Source organism: Beta vulgaris, chromosome 2 (genome assembly GCF_026745355.1).
Source record: "Beta vulgaris subsp. vulgaris cultivar EL10 chromosome 2, EL10.2, whole genome shotgun sequence".
Lineage (NCBI taxonomy): Eukaryota > Viridiplantae > Streptophyta > Magnoliopsida > Caryophyllales > Amaranthaceae > Beta > Beta vulgaris.
Window position 1 is genome coordinate 28,455,229 of NC_079203.1, and position 11,423 is coordinate 28,466,651.

Genomic DNA, 11,423 nt, shown 5'->3' on the forward strand with positions numbered 1-11,423 from the left:
CTCCTCCTATTTCTCCTCAATTTTCGAAACTCTCACTCACTCACTTTCTCTCTCTTCTCCTCTCTAGATCCGGCCACCACGACACTTTTCCGGCGACTTCGACGACTTTAATCACCGGAATCTTCATCATCTTCTCTCTACACATTCAAGAGCACAAAAATTGGGGTTTTGCAAGGATTTATTTCTAGGGTTTCAAAATTGGGGATTTTCATCTCCATGTTGGTAACTCTCTTCTAATCTTGCTTTTTCATCAATAATCTAGTAATTGGATTCTAGTGTGTTTTCTTTTAGATTGCATGCTTGTTTTCCTTAATTTTTTGATTATTCATGAACTTTGGCTCATTTGTGTTTGATGTGTGGTGAACAAGTGTTTCATGTTGTTTGTGGTATTTCAATTTCTGATTTTTTGAAACTACATTGCATGAATTTCTAGTGTTGTTGATTCTTGTGCACAATTGTGGTTTTTGGTGAAATTGTCTTGAAAGTCTCTTTAGTGGTGATACTCTTGATTGTTAGCAACTTGGTTGCTACTAATTGTGGTTGGCTAGCTGGTAGATCTTAGGAGTTAGTTTTTGATTTTTCTTTTTGTGTGTTTCTTTGTGTGTTTGATTTTTCTTTTTGGTGTTTCTTTTGTGGAAGAGTCCGCTTTGTGGTTGTGTCATTGCAGCAGATCATCACTTCTCCTTCCCTTTTGCAAAACAAAAATTCTTTTACCACCATGGGAAGAAGTAGTGGTGAAGGCTCATCTAGGTCTAAGAGAGCAAAGACCGGGTCCTCTTCACAAGGACCCTCGTCTAGCTCTAATCCCCCTCCCCTCTATGCTGTAAATTTCCCAATGCCGCTCATAAACAAATTTTTCAACAACTTTCTGAGCGCAACGTTTCGTCCACAAAGTTCTATGACTACACTACCTGCAACTACCTTAACATCGAATCGATGATAAGGGAGATGGCAGTAATGTCGGGTTATCGGACTTCTTGACGTCCATGAACCTACTTATGATCAACTCACTCTCGAATTCTTGAGTACGTTGAACATAAGTAAGGAGCGGGCACGGTGCTCTAACTATTCAATTTCGTATGTTTAATCAAGCTAGAGCACTCTCTTGACGAATTCTGTGAGGCATTGGGATGGATCTCGAGCTCCCTGTGACCCCTTTGGGCACCATCTGGCAGGGATACAATGAGCAAGAATGGTGGGCAAAGATCACCAACGGCACGACTCCGTTTCGGACGAATCGTCCAAAGCGTCGGAGATCATCCATCTTGCTCTCCGTTACTTCCATAGGATGTTGGTTTACACCATCTTTCCTAAACAGGAAGTGGCAGTTGAGGAAGGACGAGTGCTGGTTCTTTGGTTGGCCACTGACGGGGCCCACCATAGAGCCCGATTAACTTTGCTGCGCTCCTCCTTCAACCGACTGCAGGAGATTCGGGGGGCACTACGGTGACTGGGGAGATCCTTTGTGGTGGAATGGTCACCCGCTAGCGTCCTACCTCGAGTTGGACGATGACCTGGCTCGCTTGGAAGCTAGCGTGCCTACTGTTGGTCAGTCCAACAGATTGGATGGTGCAGTCTGCAGCAGATGAAATTTCTGCGCATTATAAGAAGGAAAACTGCATCTGGCTTGTGGGGGGCGACCTTACTGTTTTATAGGGCCCGACTGTTCTGGGACCTCCCCGCTAACTGTGAAAACCGTTGGCGGGTTCCCCCTCCCATGACACCCACGGGCTATCCCTGAGCCCATCCTACGGAGCGCATTCCACGCGTTCCGAGAGGTCCGAGGCCCGACCACCGCATTCCTGAGAGTGAGGTGGCCGAAGCTTCCTCCTCTCAATCCTTCGACATGGGCTCCGTCATGGCGGCCATAGCCCAGATGCAGGCCTCTCAGGAGGCCAATCACCGTGCGGTTACTGCTACTCTTGCCGGTATCCGCACCGACCTCGACCATGTGTCTAGGGTGGCTTGGCGCACTCACCTCGCCAATGTCCATCCGGACATGAGCCTCCCTTCCCTAACCATCCCCACTATCCTCCTTCTTTCGACCCTCAGAAGGGCCGTTTGAGGAGCCTTCTTTCCGTCCTTACCCCCACTACCCATCCTACTATCCTGATGGGTACTCTGGTGGGTATTTCCCTCCTTACCCCCCTCCCGATGGGGGTAATGGTGGGAACTATTAGGAGCTTTTCATAACCCCCTCCCTCTCCCTCCTTTTGCAACTCCGAGCGCGGAGTTTTGCTTAAGCTTGGGGGACTTGCATGTATGTCTATATCTTTGGGAGTTTTGGGGTCATGATGGTTAGAATTAGGGGTCTCATTGGTTTTCGGTATCAGTTGGTGATTGTTCCTGTCGTTGGTTTTGATTTCCCCCACCCCTGCTGACTTCTCTTCACCTGTATAGCTTTGCTTTGGTAGTTTTGTTTTGCTTTTGCTTTGCATATTTTTATAAAAAAAAAAACATTTTCCTCTTTTATTCTTTTTCTTTTTCTGCATTTAGGATAGCTTGGTTGCATGCATGATTTGTGGCTAAAGTGTTCATGACTTGATTGGAAGACCTTCCTTATATTAGACTTGATGATTTTGGAAGCCCTGTTGTGACTTTAAGCGTCTCTTGAAACGATAACTTTTGGTAGAGTCTCTTTGAAATTAGGCGAGTTGGATGAATGGATTGCCTTGCCCCTTGTGCGATGAATCCCGAAGGAGGGCCAAGAACCTCGTAAGACTCACTCACAACCCTCACCATTGATCGCCTAACTTGTGACTTGCATTTTAGCTCCCCAAGATTACATAAGAACGAGCCTCTAGGAGAATGATTTAGGGCGTTTCTTTTGCTAGTAATAGGAGCTACAAAACCAAAAGCTTGAATACCTGCATAATATTCGCTTCTCAACCCATCTGAGCCTTTCTATCCTATTTTTGCTTAACCCACATAATGAGTCATGGCCAAACTTTCCCCAAAGTGGAGTGCATGTGTAGTTTGTGTTGAGTTAAGTTGTTTTGATATTAAGTCTTGGTTGAAAGTGAGTTAATGTGCTTGTATGATAGCAAAAGTTGAAAAAAAATTTGTGAAAAAGAAAGACAAAAGAAATAAAAGAAAGAAAGTTCTTATTGTTTGATTTGGTTTATTATTGAAAATGAAAAGAAAGAAAGATCAAATTGATGAGAAAAATGAAAAAGTTCACAAAGTGAAAAAGAAACAAGTGAAATTCAAGGTTATGTGTGAGATTTCTTTAATTGAGAATATGTTAGGACTAGCTTGGGGAGTATTTACCCCTAGTTTGTACTCCACTTACCCTTTTTGCACCACATTCCTAGAATATAATCCACACCCCTAACCTAGCCCCGTTACAACCTTAACAAAGTCCCTTTTGACTTCTAGATTGGACTTGATCTATTTAGTAGTGGCGGGCGAGATTTTGTGCAAGTCATGATGAGGGTCATCAAAACGTGGTAGAGGCGAGCAATTATGGTTGAGCATCCCTAGGGAGGAGTCAAACTTGGGTCTTGGAAGTGGAGAAGAGTGAGAAATCATTCTTGGAAAGCTTTCTTTCAAAAAGACTCGGTTGATCGGTGGATTGAGACCTTAGAGTCACTCTTGTGCTTCCTAATCATCTTCCCTCTTGTGTTTGGTTGGTCTCCTAAATCTTGCTATGAACTCATTTAGCTTGCATGTCATGCTTGTAACCTTGCATTTAGAGCATATAGGTTAGTTTGTTGCATGTTTCCCTCTTCTTTTATTCTCCTTTTCTTCTTCTTTCCTTCATTATCACTCTTGGTTTACTTGAGGACAAGCAAAATGCTAAGCTTGGGGAGTTTGATAAGTGCGTTCTAACGCACTTTATGACTTTCTTTTGGCTTGTTTTGGCTCCCTTTTTCCCCTTTTCTTCCCTCTTTCTCCTCACTTTTCCCTTCTATTTCATTCACTTGATCATACTTGATCATAGTGACATTTTGCTAGATTTTCGATCTATTTTGATCGAATTTCTAGCACATATGCTTTCACCATGTTTGCTCGTGTTTCTATTGCAGGTATGACCCTTTTCGGGGCCGAGAATGCAGACATGGCAAAGGGAACGAGCTAGAGGATGAGAGTAGCCTGAGGTGCGCTTGGTAGCCCGCACACGATGGTGCGCCCGCACACGCTACTGGTGCGCCCGCACCATCGACCAGTTTTGGAGCACAAAACAGACGACATTGGTGCGCCCGCACCAAGCACAAGGTGCGCCCGAACCAAGCACAACGTGCGCCCGCACCTGCGTCTGGTGCGCCCGCACCAACTACATGTGCGCCAGCACATTTTGACGGAGGAATTGAGACTGAGGCAGAAGACATAGGTGCGCCCGCACCTGACATGTGTGGCCCGCACCTAATCTGGTGCGCCCGCACCTGTTCATGTGCGCCGCACCATCTATGGAGCACTTTTCACAAAAGACAGAAGACTCAGGTACGCCCGCACCTGAGCATGGTGCGCCCGCACCTAAGCATGGTGCGCCCGCACCTCCTTTTGGTGCGCCCGCACCGTGCGTTTCGGAATTTAAACTTCGTTCATTAAACCCTTTTTCTCTTTTAGTTTTAGACTTACGCTTTCATTCTAGTTTTCAGAGAATATTTTAGGGTTTTGTATTAGAGAGAAAAACACTTTAGTTTCCATTGATAATTGAATTAGTGATCATAGTTTGTGATTCGATTGACATTCAAGGTACTTTTCATGCAATTCAATTCAAAGTTTTAGTTTTTATTTCATCTTTCCGTCTTTGTTCTTGCTTTTGATTATTCTAGATCTTTATTCTCTTAGTCCCATAATTGTGATTTACATTAGTTTTTTTAATCATTACTTAATCATGTTTAGCCTTAGATTAGTCATAGATTCATTGTTTAATTGCTTTAACTCCATGATTAGTGAGTAGTTTCATAATCTAGGGTTAGGGTGAAAGTATGAATTAGGGTTTTAAATATGATGTTGATGTGATTGTGATGTATGGAGAAGCTTATGCATTGATCTTGGTGTTTTGAGACCTTAGGATAGATATTGATCACATTTATACTTTGGTATTTTGATTTCAAATGTTCTTAAATCGGATTTTGAACTCTTTTATCATCCCCAAGAATCAACTTAATTTCTATACCAAGATATAGGATGGAAATTAAGGGGATCCTTCATTAGGGGTTTTCTAAACTTATTGAATCTCTTAATCAATTAACTAAAGACCATTCGAGAGAGGATTTAGTTGATAGATTAAGCGATTACTCTTGAGGACCATTCGAGAGAGGACTCGAGTATTTTAGAGGAGAACTAAACCTTGCATAGTCATCTTTGTTGCTTCACAATCGCATTAACAATCATCATCCGTTCTTATTCATACTAGTAATCTTAACTCTAGTGTCTTTTATTTGATATTTAAACTCGTAATATTTGCTTGTTCTAGTTGTTAGTTAGTCTTAATTGTTACCAAACATCTTTCAAACCCCCAAATACCTTTCAATTAGGTAGTCTGGACTTGATAGACTTTAATCAATCCCATTTTCCCTGTGGATCGACCCTTGACTTGCCCTTACTATTCTCTTAGTAATTGCTTGTTAGGATTATAAATATTGTTTGGAAAGGGGTTCTTAGTGCCCTAACGACACACTAAAAACCTCTTATCACATGTCGATTTCGATTATTCCAAGGTTTGATTACCTATAAAGAAACCTTTTGAATTCCCGGTAGAAAGGGATTTTGCTAACGAAAAGGCTTGATTATCTTCATGCATAAGCATACTAGATGACCTAGTAGAAAAGATTGAAAAATCATCACAAACCTCCCTTTTTCTTTTGTATGAGATTCATAGTTGCATTACTTATAGATTCCTTGTTCGTAGACGAAGCGGATTTAGAATTGTCTTTCATTCCAAGGCATAACTTGTACCCATTAGCTTCATATTCGCCTGGAGTTCCCTCCCTGAAATATAGCCATCCCTACCCCCTCATGTCAATCCCACGAGCCTCTTATCCATTCTCATTCAATCACGGCGGGGGAACAAGTCAAAATAGAAAAACTGACATTGGGTTTAGGGATAATCAGTTATGCAATCGATCGGATCATATAGATATCCCTTCAACACAACATAGGTCGTCGAAAGGATCTCAGAGACCCACCATATTAAAAAATAATCGAGTGGCCTATAAGATAGTGTTTTTGTGTCTGCTCCTTTTTTCTGGAATCACATCTTCCCTTGATATTTCTTATACTCAATAAGTTATTTAATATTATTCTCCAGGACGCTGATATCATGTGGTTCAGAGATCCATTTTCAAACTTCTATCCTGATGCTGATTTTCATATTGCATGTAACCATTTCTCAAGTGACTCATTTACTATACACAATAGGCCTAATGGAGGTTTTAATTATGTCAAATCAAACAACCGGTCCATTGAGTTCGACAAGTTTTGGTACTCATCACAAGAACAATATCATGGATACCATGATCAGGATGTCTTAAATCGTATTAAAAATAATTCATTCATCTCGAAGATCGGGCAGGAGATGAGATTTTTAGATACTACTTACTTCGGCGGATTTGTGAACCTAGCAAAGATTTGAATCTTGTTTGTACCATGCATGCCAATTGTTGTTATGGTATCAATAGCAAGATCCATGACCTTAAAATTTTACTTCAAGACTGGAGAAGATTTAGGTGTTTGCCTCTGAGTTTAAAGCACTCGCAAGGGTATTCCTGGAGGGTTCCCAACAACTGCAGGTAACATGCCCATCTTAAGACCATACTATATATTGATTAATTGATATTGCCTTTATTTCAGATGCAACATTTCTTTTTCTTGGATGTTTTGAATTAGTTGCAACATACTTCTTTTCACTATGGTATAAGTTTAGGGGGTGTCAAGGATGAAGCAGTAACATCATGACAGTGATATAAGTTAAATTTGTAATTAGAGAAGAAGAGCGATAGGTATTCTTGGATTAATGTGCTAAACAGTTGTTGGATGTTTAGTTTTTTGTTGAATTAGGTAACCTTTTTCAGTGTTTGGCACCGAAATTTTTGTGACTTAACGATAAATTGAGTTAACCCATTTCCTTTTTGAGTTTTAAGTGTAGTATTTAAGATCGAAAACTTGAATTTTACATATTTGAGTAAGAATTTAAATTTTTTAATTTGTAATTTTTCAAATAACATTTGATATAAGGGAAATTCAATAATTCTCTAGCATACACTAGTAGAAAAACGACAATTTGCGTCCCCTGATGTGCGTCGCACTTAAACGGAAATGACGCAAAAACCCTATTTGCGTCGCACATGAAGAAGAGTGCGACGCACATCTAAGCTATCTGCGTCGCATCGTATTTGTGTGCGTTGCAAAAGACCAAATTGCGTCGGACCACATGGCCCATCCGACGCAGATTTTGGCCCATCCAAATATATAACCTAAAAAGTAACCGCGCCTCTTCATTTTCCCCTCTCTCCCTCGCGCCTCTCTCCTCACAGTCTCTCAAACCCTAAGATTCCCCTCTCTCTCTCGCGCCTCTCTCCTCACCGTCTCTCAAACCCTCAAACTCTCTCTCTCTCCTCAAACTCTCTCTCTCTCCGGCCACTTCTTTACAGTCGACGAACTCAGTCAGAACTACGAATGCGTTCATCGTTCGTTTCAGATAACTCGTTTACATCTCGTTCACCATTTCTCTCTCCGACGGTTCGTTCACCATCTCATGCACCGACGGTTTGTTCTTTCTTTTTCGTTTCATTTCGTCACTAGTTTTCGAGAATCGGCGCGCACAACCTCTCTCTCTCCGACGCAGGAACGCAACCTCTCCGGCGAAGTTTTTGATGTGAAGTTCAACGAAAAACTCCTCGACATCTTTGTTCATCTCTAGATCTGCTCCATCATCGTTCAAAGAAACGCTGACATCCATGGCGAAGCGAAATACGAATGGTTAGGGTTCTGATTTCAATTCTTTCTCGATTTTTGTAAAAATAATAAGTCTCTACTAATTTCGTTTCGTCATAATCATAGTCGATGAATTACATCAGTTTAGTGCTCATCTTGAATTAGGATTTTGATTTTTTTTTATCTTTTCTCATTTCAGAGATTTCGGTATTTTGCTCGAGTATGAGACACGAGCAGCAATTGATAGCCCAAACAGGAAGAAGATATCAGATTATTTGTTGATTTCACAAATAATCTGCTCGAGTATTGTTGTAATTGTGCTCGAGTATCTCTAGATCTGCTCCATCTTCTGTATTGTTGTAATTTTCTTTTTTAATTTTCAGTAATTTTCTCATCTTAAGTTTCTGTAAATCATGTATTGTTTTTAGTTTTTTTTCTGTAAACGGATGATTTGGATTTTAGTTTGGACACAACACAGATGAATTTTTGCAATACTATTAAGATTTTCATTCTGTTTTAGATCTGATGTTTGAAGGATGCAAAAATATTTTCTTTTTAATAAAAAAGACCTGATTTGCGTCGCACCTAATCACGGATGCGACGCAAATTCATTTTTTTTAAGCAAAAAATACCTGATTTGCGTCGCTCCGAGTGATTCATGCGACGCAAATCACTTAAAAATGGCTGCTGGGTTAGAAATGGGGGGCTGGCAAGATCCACTTGCGTCGTACAGTATACAGGTGCGACGCAAATAGCCCACCCATTTGCGTCGTTTCTTGTCCGACGCAGATAGTTTCCTAGTCATTTGCGTCGAGGGCTTTGGCGTCGCACCTGAGTCCGACGCAAATGGGCGCCTCACATCCGACGCAAATCGCCTTTTATGTACTAGTGATAACATGAAAATTAGCAAATCATGATTGTATGATTGTGTGCTGGTAAAATGTTTTCCATCGACGGAGTAGCATTCACAAGCATGCTGCAATCATGATAGCGCACGGGCCAACAACTAGTTTATAAAAAAAATTAAATGCTTCTCAAATCCCTAACTAATTTAAAATCCCACTACCTTTCCAAAAAAAAAATTAAAACCCCACTAACTATTCAGTTTCTCAATCCTTCACTTACGACTTACAATGAGCAACTTCACTTTGTTACAAATTTCACCGTACTTGTTGTCGGCAACACCACTATTCTCACCGGCGTCAAGACCACCATTGTTACAGGCAACTAAATATAGGTATGTGACTCTTTTATTTCTTATCTTTAAAGTGTTCAAATTTATTCCCTTTGTCATTGAGCTTTACACCCTCTTCATTTTCCAACGGTATGTATATGCAGAAGAATAATATGAACTCTCATAAATCTTGTGAGATAAGTTCACTAATAGAATTGTTTTCTGACAGGACATGTATATTCACATTTATTGTCTCATTTTCTCCTAAATGTAGGCCTATGTTACTCAAACTCTGATACAAGTGTCCAGTGAAAATTTCACATGATTTTGGCGTAAAATAAGTCCATACCCATGTCGGAATGTCCACAGCAGTATTTGAGGTAAATTGAAGAGTTTGAGTAATGTAGATGTAGACTACATCATTTAGATTGATTTTTGTAGATCATGTTAGATCATTTTTGTAGTATCAACTTGCAATCTACATTTTCCAAGGTGTAAAGGGTTGCATAAGATTAACTTGCAGATTTTATTTCATTATTTGAGTGTGGATTTTATATCTGAATGATCTTGCAACAACTATGATAAAAAGAGTTCTGAAAATTAAGCATTGTTTAAAGTAGATTTCCTCAACAAAGCAAGCAATAAAAGCATTGCTAGCTAATGTTTTACTACAAATTCATGACATCTGCATTTGTTTCCTTTTAATTTGTGCATGATTAATTATAAAGTTTAATTACTTTTCAAGTTTTTCACTAGGGGAAAAAAAAGGAAGGGCTGCGCAGGAAGGGCTGCGCTTTTCCTATAAGCGCAGCCCTACCAGTGAAGGGCTACGCTTTTCTTCAAAAGCGCATCCCTACATAACAGAAGGGCTGCGCTTTTGACAAAAAGCGCAGCCCTTCACTTAGCAGGGCTGCGCTTATAGAAAGGCGCAACCCTTCTTACATTCAGAAAAGCTGTGCTTTTTCTACAAGAGCAACCCTACTAAGTGAAGGGATGCGCTTGTAGAAAAAGCGCAGCCCTTCTGACTTAGTAGGGTTGCGCTTGTAGAAAAAGCGCAGCCCTTCTGTCATGTAGGGCTGCGCTTTTTTTTACTAGCGCAGCCCTTCGTTAATTATTTTTTTGAGTGAAATTTAGTGCGCGCATGTACAGTATCCAGAGCAATTTCGAGTGCACCACCATTTTTTGCGACCTAATTCAAGTGCACCACCACCACCACCACTGCACATTGGCGCTTATTCGAGTGCACCACTACCACCATCACTACATTGCGCGATGTAATTCGAGTGCACCACCACTACCGCCCACCACAATTTCGAGTACAGTGGGTTTGCGCGACCTAATTCGACTGGTCCGCCACCACCTTGAGGACTGTTCCAAGTATCTCTTTTCTCTTCATTGCTCGTTGTTGGTGTTAAGAGGTAACTAGTTTAACATGTAGACAAAGTTGATAATTTATTGATGTACATATGTATTTTTTATAATTGTATATATATTTATTGATATGAGATTGTATGAAAACGCAATGTGATTTAGCTATAATAAATCTACAAGTTGTTTGAATCATCATCATATAGCCTAGATACCCGTTCAAGACTTACTCATTAGGAGTAAGTCTTGAATAGTCCCCGGTTTGGGACTGTTCTTGGACGTTTGATCTCACTTAGGTGGTGAATGTGTGTCTTCTTTTCAATTTTGAGGAAAATCTTGGCTTATCGTTTCTCTACATTGTTCTCTGGGTACATATGTAGATAAGCAATTATCTACATTGTTACTTGGAGAACTGTAGGGAAATGCTGCCGGATTTTCCTTAGAATTGAAAAGTTGGCATATATTCACTAGTGAGATTAGACGTCCAAGGATGGGTTAGGTTGGAGTGATAAGGACCTTTGACTGCATGCATACAATTGAACATGTCATATCTTAGCTTGTTGTATACGTGTGTGATTTGAATATGTGAGTGTATGTACTTTAATAATGATTGATGCATTATAATGAATGTTGTGTTTAATTATTAGAGGTGGTCTTCTTGAATGAGATGGATCGTACTTGGATGTATGGTAGTCGTGAATCGATTGAGTTTGTGAATGGGGTCTCGGAATTCTGTAGAAGTGCATTAGAATATCAAACATCCTCTGGAGCAGTCGACTTTTATTGTCCTTGTTTGGATTGTAGAAATGTGAGCAAGGTTAGTAGTATACATGTGGTTAGGGAGCATGTCTTTCGCCGTGGGTTTAGGCCTCAATACCACGTATGGTTTGGCATGGTGAGCAGGGGAGGTATATGGGAAGCTCTGGAGTAAAGAATGATGTATGTGAAGAAAAAAGAAGGATGATGATGAGTTAGGGATGAGAATTTGGATGATGAA

The 11,423-nt window shown here is 40.5% G+C and overlaps 1 pseudogene; it reads left to right on the forward strand.

The window, feature by feature from the left end:
- The first annotated feature begins 718 nt into the window (after nucleotides 1-718).
- On the forward strand, nucleotides 719-7,203 carry LOC130590484 (uncharacterized protein At4g15970-like; annotated as a pseudogene).
- The last annotated feature ends 4,220 nt before the right edge of the window (nucleotides 7,204-11,423 follow it).